Source organism: Oncorhynchus mykiss, chromosome 12 (assembly GCF_057628025.1).
Source record: "Oncorhynchus mykiss isolate SJ-2025 chromosome 12, ASM5762802v1, whole genome shotgun sequence".
Taxonomy (NCBI): Eukaryota; Metazoa; Chordata; class Actinopteri; order Salmoniformes; family Salmonidae; genus Oncorhynchus; species Oncorhynchus mykiss.
The window spans coordinates 79,355,900-79,368,628 of NC_143033.1; the positions used below are offsets into that span (position 1 = coordinate 79,355,900).

Genomic DNA, 12,729 nt, shown 5'->3' on the forward strand with positions numbered 1-12,729 from the left:
CCTAATTGGCAAATGTAAGCCTATTACACAATGTGAAATAAGTAGCTAATTCAATGATAAAATGTTATTGTGCACCTGTTCTATAGAACTGTCCATGCATTACATTCTGAAGTCTTATTTTTGCCTCCACATTACAGTTTTTTCCAACCGCTTACACAAGTTTTCAAAACTATCTCCTTTTTTTCAAAACTCTACACACAATTCCCAGAACTGCACACACAAAATGCAAAATGCCCCACATCTCATTCAAAATGTAACACTGTATTCAAAATGCCATAAACACATGTCAGAGTGAAGCATTTGCATCAAATGGCAAACACTGCTTTCATAATAGTACATTTTTGGAAATACCATGTAAACACTGTTGTTCTAAATCTAAAGCTCTTTGTTCTTTCATAGGCTTATATCTACATTTCAATACAATGTTCTACAGTGAAAGTAATCTGCTGAGAGGGGTAACAAGTACACTGTAAACACCAATGCAATGTAGAAACAGAAAATATTTATTAGGCCAAACATTACTGTTGTATGCTACTGCACCAGTGCTAAGCTAGTGCTTCATCTCTTCTCCGGCCTCTTCTCCTGCCTGGGTCTGGCCACAATACTTCGTCCACATCACAAGATACGTTTTCTCTTGCCAAACATCGAGGGAGGTATCTCCTAGCATGGCATATCCAACCTTGGACAGAGGCAACCTCTATGTCCCCACATGCGTCCTCCATTGCCTGGAGAAGCGGCACGCGGGCATAGGGTTGGCGATCATACACTTTCCAGCGCCAGGCTGAGAAGAATTCCTCTATGGGATTTAGAAAAGGTGAATATGGGGGTAGGTACAAAACTACAAATTGTGGATGGGTGGCAAACCAGTTTTGGACCAGAACAGCCCGGTGAAAACTAACATTGTCCCATAAAAACACAAATCTAGCAGGCTCCTGATCTGGATCAGGGACAAGCATTGTGTAAATTGCATCCAGAAAAGTGAGCGTATGGCCGGTGTTGTACGGATCCAGTGTGGCATTATGATGGAGGACCCCGTTTTGAGTGATGGCAGCACACATAGTTATATTACCCCCACGCTGTCCAGGGACATTGGTAATTGCCCTCTGTCCTATTACATTTCTTCCGCGGCGCCTGGTTTTGGTGAGGTTGAAGCCAACCTCATCCACATAAATAAATTCATGGCGAATTACATGGGCATCCAGCTCCAATACTCTCTGTAACAGACAAAAGGATATACAGATGAGTAAATATGGTATGTCTGAAGTACTGGAAGTTGTGTTGCATACACACCTCTACAAAGTCATGTCGCATACTGTTGACTCTGTCAGAGTTTCTCTCAAATGGCACCTTGTAAAGTTGTTTCATCGTCACTCGGTGTCGTTGGAGGATGTGTTGTATGGTCGACAGGCTTACAGCATTGATGTTGTTAAATATGGTGTCATTATTCAAGATATGCTCTCTTATCTCTCGAATCCTAATTGCATTGTTGGCCAAAACCATATTTATAATTGCAGTCTCTTGTACATCTTAAAACAAGCGTCCTCGTCCTCCATGATGTCTTTGCCTTTCCACTCTGTACAGAATTCAAACACAGTATGTGTTCAGCATAGGAACTGTAAACAATGTACAAAAAAATGTAGTACAGCAAGATAACCAACCTCATTCATTCAATGCAGTGCAGTAAATGGATGGCTTAGAGTTACAAATGTTTATGTAATACTATGCAGTCATACGTATTTTACAGTACATTACTGTAATGCTAAAATAGTCATTAGATAGTTGCATACCTGTTCTCATTTCTGAAGGTTTGAATTATGGATGCCACTGTAAATCGACTCAAGTTGGGCTGGACTCTCAGTCCAGCCTCTCTCATGGTCAAACCGTGGTTGATCACATGATCAACAAGTGTTGCCCTAATCTCATCAGAGATGGCTCTCCTTCCTTCTCTTCTTTGCCCTCGTCCTCTTCTTCCTCAACCTCTTCCTCTCCCTCCTACACCTCTTGCTCTCTGTCCATTGTTGGCATCCATTTTTCAAAACAGGTAATCTGACCTTTGACCTATTTATAGGCCTATACTACAGTAAAGCAGTGATTGGTTAGTGATCAGTTAAGCTATTAGTGTTTGCACATGTGAGGAGTGTGTGTGTGACCTGGTGAATAAGTATAGCATTTTGATTGGTTCTGTTTGGAAAAGGAAAGCAAGTCACTTCCTGTTAGATTTTTGTGTTTTAAGTAGAGAATTGTGTGTAGTGTTTTGAAAAAAGTGATTTATGCAATTGACAACTGAGTCAAAGGCTGTGAAATAGCTTATGGTTTTGGATATTTGGTATGTAGTTTTGCACTTTGAGTGAGAGGTTTCAAAAATCGTGTGACATGAAAAGATTTTGTGTGTAAGCAGTTGGAAAAAACTGTAATCACTCAGTCTTTTTGGGCTGGTCACAGACCTATGGTGTCTCTAAGCAACGTCAGTCTTGTTTGCCATTTTGACAGGAAGCTGAGCATCACACAGACTGAGACACACACTGTGACATGATTCAGAGCAACAGCCCACGGCCCTTGTGTATGAAGATGAATGATGATATGAACATCTGAAGAAATGCAGACCCCAGCTTCTAAGACCTTGGCCTGTGCAGATCAGAGCACTCAGATCAAAGCAAACGAGATATTATGATTTTGTTGTAGGTCCAACCCCCACCCTTCCATCACCTTGACATGAGTCAGATCACTAACTCTCTCTGGTCCAGGGAGTTACGTGCGGCTGAGCCTGCCACTATAACAGGCCACCAGCAGTGCAGTGGGCTTGTGTTGGCCAAAAACGGCCTCAAGACTGCCACAGGCAGTGCACTTGTTTTTGATCGCAGGTTCAAATTCGGCTTGAAATAAAGATACTCTTTTCTGTGGCATGTGTAGACTTTTCCCCCGCCTCAAACCAGGCTGGCCATCGAATGCAGCGCTTCTGTTGGCTATATGCCAAGGGCATAAGACACTTACTCGTTAGAGTTAGATATAATGAAGTGATTTCATTGGTTGAGACCGAAATTAGCCTTGTTGTCACAGTTTTGCCGCGAACATCAGTAGCTAGTTAACGTTAGCTACATGACTTTCTTTAGAGAAGGTTCAATCTTTGACTTCTCTAGCTACTTGGCTAGACTTGATCGCATTGTTTGTAATAACATTATTTAGGGGCAGTTAGTTATTTAAGACCTCGTTAACCTATTCATTTTGACCCATTATCTGGCAGTTTGAATAAAACTAGCAAATTATCTCTGGTGACAGTCAGCTAGCTAGCTAAGCTAAAGTTAGCAAGCAACCGCGGTAGGAAAGGCAAAGAAGGTAGGTTACAATACATTTACTTTAGATACATTGAAATATGATCAGTTACACAATAAAACAAACCATTCTGGTCTGCATTGATTTTCAGGGTGAAATGACGAGCGTGGACGTGATTTATGAAAAGATTCACTTCAGGCACGATCCGAAATGGTCTGTTCAGTGTTCGCATGGGTCACCCGGACCAGGGCGGCTTGATGATCTGCGTCGCTTGTGTCATTGAGATGATGGAAAGCAACAACGTTGCGGTATGATATCTAAATATTGATTTTTTTTTATTAACCACATATTGGTATTTCTGCTACAACAGCTAACATGAGCTGCCATCAACCCTTATATGCACTTGGCTACAAGTGCTACTGTGCTACTGTGGTTCCATCATTTGTTTTACTCTGAGTGTCCAGGGTATCTTGAAAGGCGCAAATAAAATGTATTATTATTATAATGACATCTATTGCCCTTCAATAGTCTGTGAGAAAGTCTGTGGCGCTGTCAGGGATCAGTGGGGTCTTGAAGAGCTGTCCTGGGGCTCTGAAGGAGCTTCTACTGCAGGACCACAGGGTCTGTCAGCATTTCACAGCATCTTTACTGGGCAAGGAAGATACGCACACGCACACACACACAATCAAGCAAAGCCTTGCTTTATCTCTGACTTTATTTGACTCTTTTTTTCCGTACAGGGATGCTTCACTCAGTCGACGACCCAGCCACTCTGGAGCAGGCCATACAGGGTAAGAGGAGAGCTAAAACGGTCTGATTAAACACACGGCGGCTTGAGAATGCTCACTCTTTACTGACTAATTCATAATATCTTTGTACTATTGTCTCAACTTGTACCTCATGTCACCACATTCTTTAGCATGACCAGGTTCATTGGCTCTCATAGTCTGGGTTGAAGAGATATATGGGTTGTTGAGTGCCTCAGCAGAATTGTTAATTAGAGTGTTGCTGGTTATGGAACCCCACAGGACCACTGTGTTGGAGCGCTAACAAAATCACTGTGTGCACTGTGCCACAATTTGTTTTCAAAACCGTGCCAATTGAGCACCATGAATAATGCTATGATATGTCTCTCTCTCTCTCTCTCTCTCTCTCTCTCTCTCTCTCTCTCTCTCTCTGTGTCTTGGTTCAGTGCTGGTACAGCTGCTCTTGGAGTTACAGAGTGAACAGTATGTGTGCTACATCCTGGATGAGATAGACACTCAAGTGAGTAATATCACACATACAGGTCTATCACTGTCTCTCTGTTCCAAATTCACTCAGAAACAAAGAGACAGGAATAAATGCCAGATAGAATCTCAAGCCTACCCATCGTTTGTACACTAAGCCTGTCGATAGACTTGGATTTTCCACTGTTTTGGTCATCACTTTATTGGCTTTGTCTGTTAATATTAACATGTTTCTCTCAGTCCAACACTCCTTTACACCAGCAGATGACTGGGTCTACTACCACACACACACACACACACACACACACACACACACACACACACACACACACACACACACACACACACACACACAATCCAAAATCAGTTGGGTAAAGCCAGCTTGTTTGGTAAACAGTTGAAATGTTGGCTCTGTAGTCTGTGTTGTTGTGTCACCTTGGGAACAGTGGAAACTCTAGTGTAAGCAGCAGGTGGTAGGGCTGACTGTAGGGTTGACTGGGGATGATAACAGCGGGCTGAGGTGTGGACAAGTCCTTTCACACTACAAGGAAGACACTTGAATAGATTCAAACGATGGAATAAAGAAGTTGGTGCACCTTTGATACTGGTGGGAATGGAAGGGTTGTGGACTAGCTGTCATTGACAGACGGACAGGAAGGAAGTCATACTGTACTTTAGGAATAGATTGATTTGGTTGGTATGAATTTATACACAAAAGTGTGTGAAAATGATTGTAGAACCTCCTCTCTGTCCCACGTCCAGCTGTGTGACCAGTCCAGTGTGAGGGCTTTCCTGCCCACCTTCACCTTCTTGGGGAAGCTGGTAGATGCTGTTCCTTCCCTGCCACATAGCCTGGCCTCCAGCCATGGGAAGACAGTGTACCTCCACCATCTCTTACTAAGCTCTCATTAAAATAATCTCCATCTCCTTTGTGCTACCTATTGTGTGTCTACCTTCGTTCACCCTCAATGCGTTCTCTGCCTTGTTTCTTTTACCACCATTACCTGTGTAATGACCAGGTACTTGGTCCATTAGTCATTTGTATCTTAACTTAGGTCAGGTGGGACTGGCATATTATTGAGAGGTTTTAGCCTGTTTGGTGGTGAGCTGTGTGTGTTATTGTGAATTTGCGTGTACTGGTTTTATAGTTTGGCTACGAATACTGTGTTTTTGCCCCCTACACCGGCCTGCACCGGCCTGCACCGGCCTGCACCGGCCCCCTGGAAACCTCTTTATCAAAGCTCAGGATGTTATTTTACACACACATGTTTTCTACATAGCTGCTGCTCACACTCCACCTCCCTTCACGTTTCTCTCTGTACTCACCCTAATAAACCAGATGTAGCCGATGTCGCTGCCTCATATTCTTGAATAGCTGAAATAAAAACCACGCAGTAGCACTAGCAGGATGCAGTCCCCACACATCGCATTGGAGCAATCTGTGTTTTGTGTGATGTAGGGTCATCTTTATAGTTCAAATCAAATCAAGTTTATTTTTCACGTGTGCCGAATACAACAGGTGTAGGTAGACCTTACAGTGAAATGCTTACTTACAGGCTCTAACCAATAGTGCAAAAAAGGTATTAGGTGAACAATAGGTAAGTAAAGAAATAAAACAAAGGTAAAAAAGACAGTGAAAAATAACAGTAGTAGCGAGGATATATACAGTAGCGAGGCTATATACAGTAGCGATGATATATACAGTAGCGAGGCTATAAACAGTAGCGAGGCTATATACAGTAGCGAGGATATATACTGTAGCGAGGCTATATACAGTAGCAAGGATATATACAGTAGCGAGGCTATATACAGTAGTGATGATATATACAGTAGCGAGGCTATATACAGTAGCGAGGCTATATACAGTAGCGAGGATATATACAGTAGCGAGGCTATATACAGTAGCGAGGATATATACAGTAGCGATGCTATATACAGTAGCGAGGCTATATACAGTAGCGAGGCTATATACAGTAGCGAGGATATATACAGTAGTGAGGATATATACAGTAGCGAGGATATGTACAGTAGCGATGCTATATACAGTAGCGAGGCTATATACAGTAGCGAGGATATATACAGTAGCGAGGCTATATACAGTAGCGAGGATATGTACAGTAGCGAGGCTATATACAGTAGCGAGGATATATACAGTAGCGATGCTATATACAGTAGCGAGGCTATATACAGTAGCGAGGCTATATACAGTAGCGAGGATATATACAGTAGCGAGGCTATATACAGTAGCGAGGCTATATACAGTAGTGAGGCTATATACAGTAGCGATGCTATATACAGTAGCGAGGCTATATACAGTAGCGAGGATATATACAGTAGCGAGGCTATATACAGTAGCGAGGATATATACAGTAGCGAGGATATATACAGTAGTGAGGATATATACAGTAGCGAGAATATATTCGGTAGCAAGGCTATATACAGTAGCGAGGATATATACAGTAGCGAGGCTATATACAGTAGCGAGGATATATACAGTAGCGAGGCTATATATAGTAGCGAGGATATATTCGGTAGCAAGGCTATATACAGTAGCGAGGATATATTCGGTAGAGAGGCTATATACAGTAGCGAGGATATATACAGTAGCGAGGCTATATACAGTAGCGAGGCTATATACAGTAGCGAGGATATATTCGGGTGCGAGGCTATATACAGTAGCGAGGATATATACAGTAGCGTGGCTATATACAGTAGCAAGGCTATATACAGTAGCGAGGATTTATTCGGTAGCGAGGCTATATACAGTAGCGAGGATATATATAGTAGCGAGGCTATATACAGTAGCGAGGATATATACAGTAGCGAGGATATATACAGTAGCGAGGATATATTCGGGTGCGAGGCTATATACAGTAGCGAGGATATATACAGTAGCGTGGCTATATACAGTAGCAAGGCTATATACAGTAGCGAGGATTTATTCGGTAGCGAGGCTATATACAGTAGCGAGGATATATATAGTAGCGAGGCTATATACAGTAGCGAGGATATATACAGTAGCGAGGCTATATACAGTAGCGAGGATATATACAGTAGCGAGGCTATATACAGTAGCGAGGCTATATACAGTAGTGAGGCTATATACAGTAGCGATGCTATATACAGTAGCGAGGCTATATACAGTAGCGAGGATATATACAGTAGCGAGGCTATATACAGTAGCGAGGATATATACAGTAGCGAGGATATATACAGTAGTGAGGATATATACAGTAGCGAGAATATATTCGGTAGCAAGGCTATATACAGTAGCGAGGATATATACAGTAGCGAGGCTATATACAGTAGCGAGGATATATACAGTAGCGAGGCTATATATAGTAGCGAGGATATATTCGGTAGCAAGGCTATATACAGTAGCGAGGATATATTCGGTAGAGAGGCTATATACAGTAGCGAGGATATATACAGTAGCGAGGCTATATACAGTAGCGAGGCTATATACAGTAGCGAGGATATATTCGGGTGCGAGGCTATATACAGTAGCGAGGATATATACAGTAGCGTGGCTATATACAGTAGCAAGGCTATATACAGTAGCGAGGATTTATTCGGTAGCGAGGCTATATACAGTAGCGAGGATATATATAGTAGCGAGGCTATATACAGTAGCGAGGATATATACAGTAGCGAGGATATATACAGTAGCGAGGATATATTCGGGTGCGAGGCTATATACAGTAGCGAGGATATATTCGGTAGCAAGGCTATATACAGTAGCGAGGATATATTCGGTAGAGAGGCTATATACAGTAGCGAGGATATATACAGTAGCGAGGCTATATACAGTAGCGTGGCTATATACAGTAGCAAGGCTATATACAGTAGCGAGGATTTATTCGGTAGCGAGGCTATATACAGTAGCGAGGATATATATAGTAGCGAGGCTATATACAGTAGCGAGGATATATACAGTAGCGAGGCTATATACAGTAGCGAGGATATATACAGTAGCGAGGCTATATACAGTAGCGAGGATATATACAGTAGTGAGGCTATATACAGTAGCGAGGCTATATACAGTAGTGAGGCTATATACAATAGCAAGGATATATACATTAGCGAGGCTATATACAGAAGCGAGGCTATATACAGTAGCAAGGCTATATACAGTAGCGAGGATATGTTCGGTAGTGAGGCTATATACAGTAGCGAGGATATATACAGTAGCGAGGCCATATATAGTAGCGAGGATATATTCGGGTGCGAGGCTATATACAGTAGCGAGGATATATACAGTAGCGTGGCTATATACAGTAGCAAGGCTATATACAGTAGCGAGGATATGTTCGGTAGCGAGGCTATATACAGTAGCGAGGATATATACAGAAGCGAGGCTATATACAGTAGCAAGGCTATATACAGTAACGAGGATATATTCGGTAGCGAGGCTATATACAGTAGAGAGGATATATTCGGTAGCGAGGCTATATACAGTAGTGAGGATATATTCGGTAGCGAGGCTATATACAGTAGCGAGGATATGTACAGTAGCGAGGCTATATACAGTAGTGAGGCTATATACAGTAGCGAGAAAATATTCGGTAGCAAGGCTATATACAGTAGCGAGGATATATACTGTAGCGAGGCTATATACAGTAGCAAGGATATATACAGTAGCGAGGCTATATACAGTAGCGAGGATATATACAGTAGTGAGAATATATTCGATAGCAAGGCTATATACAGTAGCGAGGATATATACAGTAGCGAGGCTATATACAGTAGCGAGGATATATACAGTAGCGAGGCTATATACAGTAGCGAGGATATATTCGGTAGCGAGGCTATATACAGTAGCGAGGCTATATACAGTAGCGAGGATATATTCGGTAGAGAGGCTATATACAGTAGCGAGGCTATATACAGTAGCGAGGCTATATACAGTAGCGAGGCTATATACAGTAGCAAGGCTATATACAGTAGCAAGGCTATATACAGTAGCGAGGATATATTCGGTAGCGAGGCTATATACAGTAGTGAGGCTATATACAGTAGCGAGGCTATATACAGTAGCAAGGCTATATACAGTAGCAAGGCTATATACAGTAGCGAGGATATATTCGGTAGCGAGGCTATATACAGTAGCGAGGATATATTCGGTAGCGATGCTATATACAGTAGCGAGGATATATACAGGCACCAGTTAGTCAGGCTGATTTAGGTAGTATGTACATGTAGATATGGTTAAAGTGACTATGCATATATGATAAACAGAAAGTAGCAGCAGCGTAAAAGAGGGGTGGGGGGGGGGGCACACAGTGCAAATAGTCCGGGTAGCCATTTGATTACCTGTTCAGGAGTCTTATGGCTTGGCGGTAAAAACTGTTGAGAAGCTTTTTTGTCCTAGACTTGGCCCTCCGGTAGTAGAGAGAACAGTCTATGACTGGCGTGGCTGGGGTCTTTGACAATTTTTAGGGCCTTCCTCTGACACCGACTGGTGTAGAGGTCCTGGCCCATGGCAGGAAGCTTGGCCCCAGTGATGTACTGGGCCGTACGCACTACCCTCTGTAGTGCCTTGCGGTCGGAGGCCGAGCAGTTGCCATACCAGGCAGTGATGCAACCCATCAGGATGCTCTCGATGTTGCAGCTGTAGAACCTTTTGAGGATCTGAGGACTCATGCCAAATCTTTTTAGTCTCCTGAGGGGGAATAGGCTTTGTTGTCCCCTTTTATTGACTGTCTTGGTGTGTTTGGACCATTCTAGTTTGTTGTTGATGTGGACACCAAGGAACTTGAAGCTCTCAACCTGCTCCACAACAGCCCCGTCGATGAGAATGGGGGCGTGCTCGGGTCCTCCTTTTCCTGTAATCCACAATCATCTCCTTAGTCTTGGTTACGTTGAGGGATAGGTTGTTATTCTGGCACCACCTGGCCAGGTGTCTGACCTCCTCCCTATAGGCTGTCTCGTCGTTGTCGGTGATCAGGCCTATTACTGTTGTGTCGTCTGCAAACTTAATGATTGTGTTGTAGTCGTGTCTGGCCATGCAGTCGTGGGTGTTGCCACTTAGTTTCTGCCATATCGAAGTCACCAGCCAGAGTTGCTGAAAAGAACACTACTACATTGACTGCCTGTCTGCTTCCTGCTCTTCCTCCTGCTGTCTGCCTCCTGCTGTCTGCCTCCTGCTGTCTGCCTCCTGCTTTAGCCAATGTTTGCAATAATGATGAAAAGGGAACATTAATTGGACTGCGTGTCTGTGTCTTGCTCGTATTTGATATGCTGCCTATATAGCTGCATGTATAACTCCCCACTTGAGTTTTGCACTGGGGCAAAAAAACAATTAGCTTTTTAACTACACACAAGGCCCTATAACTGCTATTTAGTCTCTCAGTGATCATGTTAGTATCTTACCGCATGAGTAAGCTACCTACAGCTGTTCCACATCTGGGCACCCAAACGATCTAGGCAGCCGAGCTCATATCCCGACCGGGTAACCAGAGTCTGAAAATGAACTCGCCCATTTTCATCGCCCAGTGCCTCGGATGCTTATGTTTGCAATACTGTGACAACAGACACCACGTTTGTACAAACATGTTGGTCATGTATTTTTTGTGCAACATGTAAATAGCTGTATGTAGCCTAATTCCCACCCTGAAAAAATAAAATGAAATCGCGCTTATGCTTAATAACCTACTGGGGTGTGGAATGCAATAGTTGTAACATGTCGACCATGTCTTCTGTGTACAACGTTCATCGGAGACCAAGGGGGCGGGGGAAGTGGCAGCGGAGCACTGAGCAACAGCCAATCAAGAAGGGGGGAGCGGCAGTGTGCGGAGCACTAAGCAACAGCCAATCAAGAAGGGGGGAGCGGCAGTGTGCGGAGCACTGAGCAACAGCCAATCAAGAAGGGGGGAGCGGCAGTGTGCGGAGCACTGAGCAACAGCTACGTAGGTATCAGAGTGGGCAGGAGCTACATAAAATACAATCCTACAAATGAGCAAAGATCTCTTTTATATTTAGCCACGGAACTTTCGGGTTCCAGAAAATCTGGAACCGCAGCCGCTCCGTAATAGTTTTGTGTGTGTGTGTGTGTGTGTGTGTGTGTGTGTGTGGACATTGTCAGTGTTTTACTATTTTGTCTAAGCAGCGCGGTGTCATGAGTCCATCTGGATTGCCACTATTGACGGTGCCTGCCTGTCAGCGAGCTCACGCCTCCCAGCTGATACACAGGCACTGAGGCCCTGAATAGAGAGGGAGAGAGAGAGTCCAGTAGAGGGGGAGAACTATTCAGTACAGAGAACTCAACTCACAAACAGTAGCCCCAGTTTGTTTTCAATCATCTGTCGAATTGATGTCATTATTTTCCTTTACATTACTTTGCATTGTGTTGAAATGCACAGGCAGACGTGTTTTCTTCCTCCTTTCTCTCCTCCCGTTTGTATTGTGGTGTAGCCAGACCTGGTTGGAGCCGGGAGTCTCTCCTGGCTGGCTGCCTCTGGAGTGTGACCTGCTCCACAGAGCAGCTGTGTCTGGGCCTCTAACTCTCAGGCTGGCTGCGTCAAAGTTAAACAAACTCAATTCAACAGGGTGTCTGACTGAGTCTGTTGTGTAGTATCAGCATGCCATGCTTTATACACACACAACTGTCTGTTCACCGCTACTCTCAGCCAAGAGTGTAGCTGGGGTTTAGTTCCTGCTTTGTTCACTGTTGTTTTCTCACCCATCGCCCTTATGTTCTGTCTGTCTCTGCCTTATTGTGTGTATGTGTCTATCTCATTTCCTCTCCCCCACCTCCCTTTTTCATTCTCTTCCTCTCTCCCCTCCTCGCTCCCTCTCCCTCTCTCTCTCTCTCGCTCCAGTGCCCCTGTTGGAGCGGTTGTGCTCCACGCTGCTCTACCCAGACGAGGGTCTGAAGGCCTCAGTGTTCTACGTGTGGCAGGGGGTGTGGGGTGTGGGGGGAGAGGCCCAGTCCCTGCCCTCCCCCCTCAGAGACAGGGTGTGTATGCTGCTGATGCAGACCCTGTCCCACGCCTGCTTCCCTCAGCTCACCATCAACTGCCTGGGTGAGAAGCATCATATTTAGGGGGGCGGTGCTTATTACCATATAATAAGCGGTAGTATCATACAATATGTGCATGTAACCTAACACTTAGTATGAATCAGTGAATATGGAAGTATGTTTTCTGTTTGTGTGTCATGCTTCCTGAAGCAGCTGCTGAAGCTGGGTGAGGTGGTGTCTGTGCTGATGAACAGCCCCTGTGAGCAGATC

General features: G+C 44.0%; 1 pseudogene; it reads left to right on the forward strand.

Moving 5' to 3' along the window:
• Nucleotides 1–3,427: 3,427 nt before the first annotated feature.
• The window catches only part of LOC118937896 (meiosis inhibitor protein 1-like), a 30,496-nt pseudogene continuing 21,194 nt past the window's right edge, over nt 3,428–12,729 (forward strand).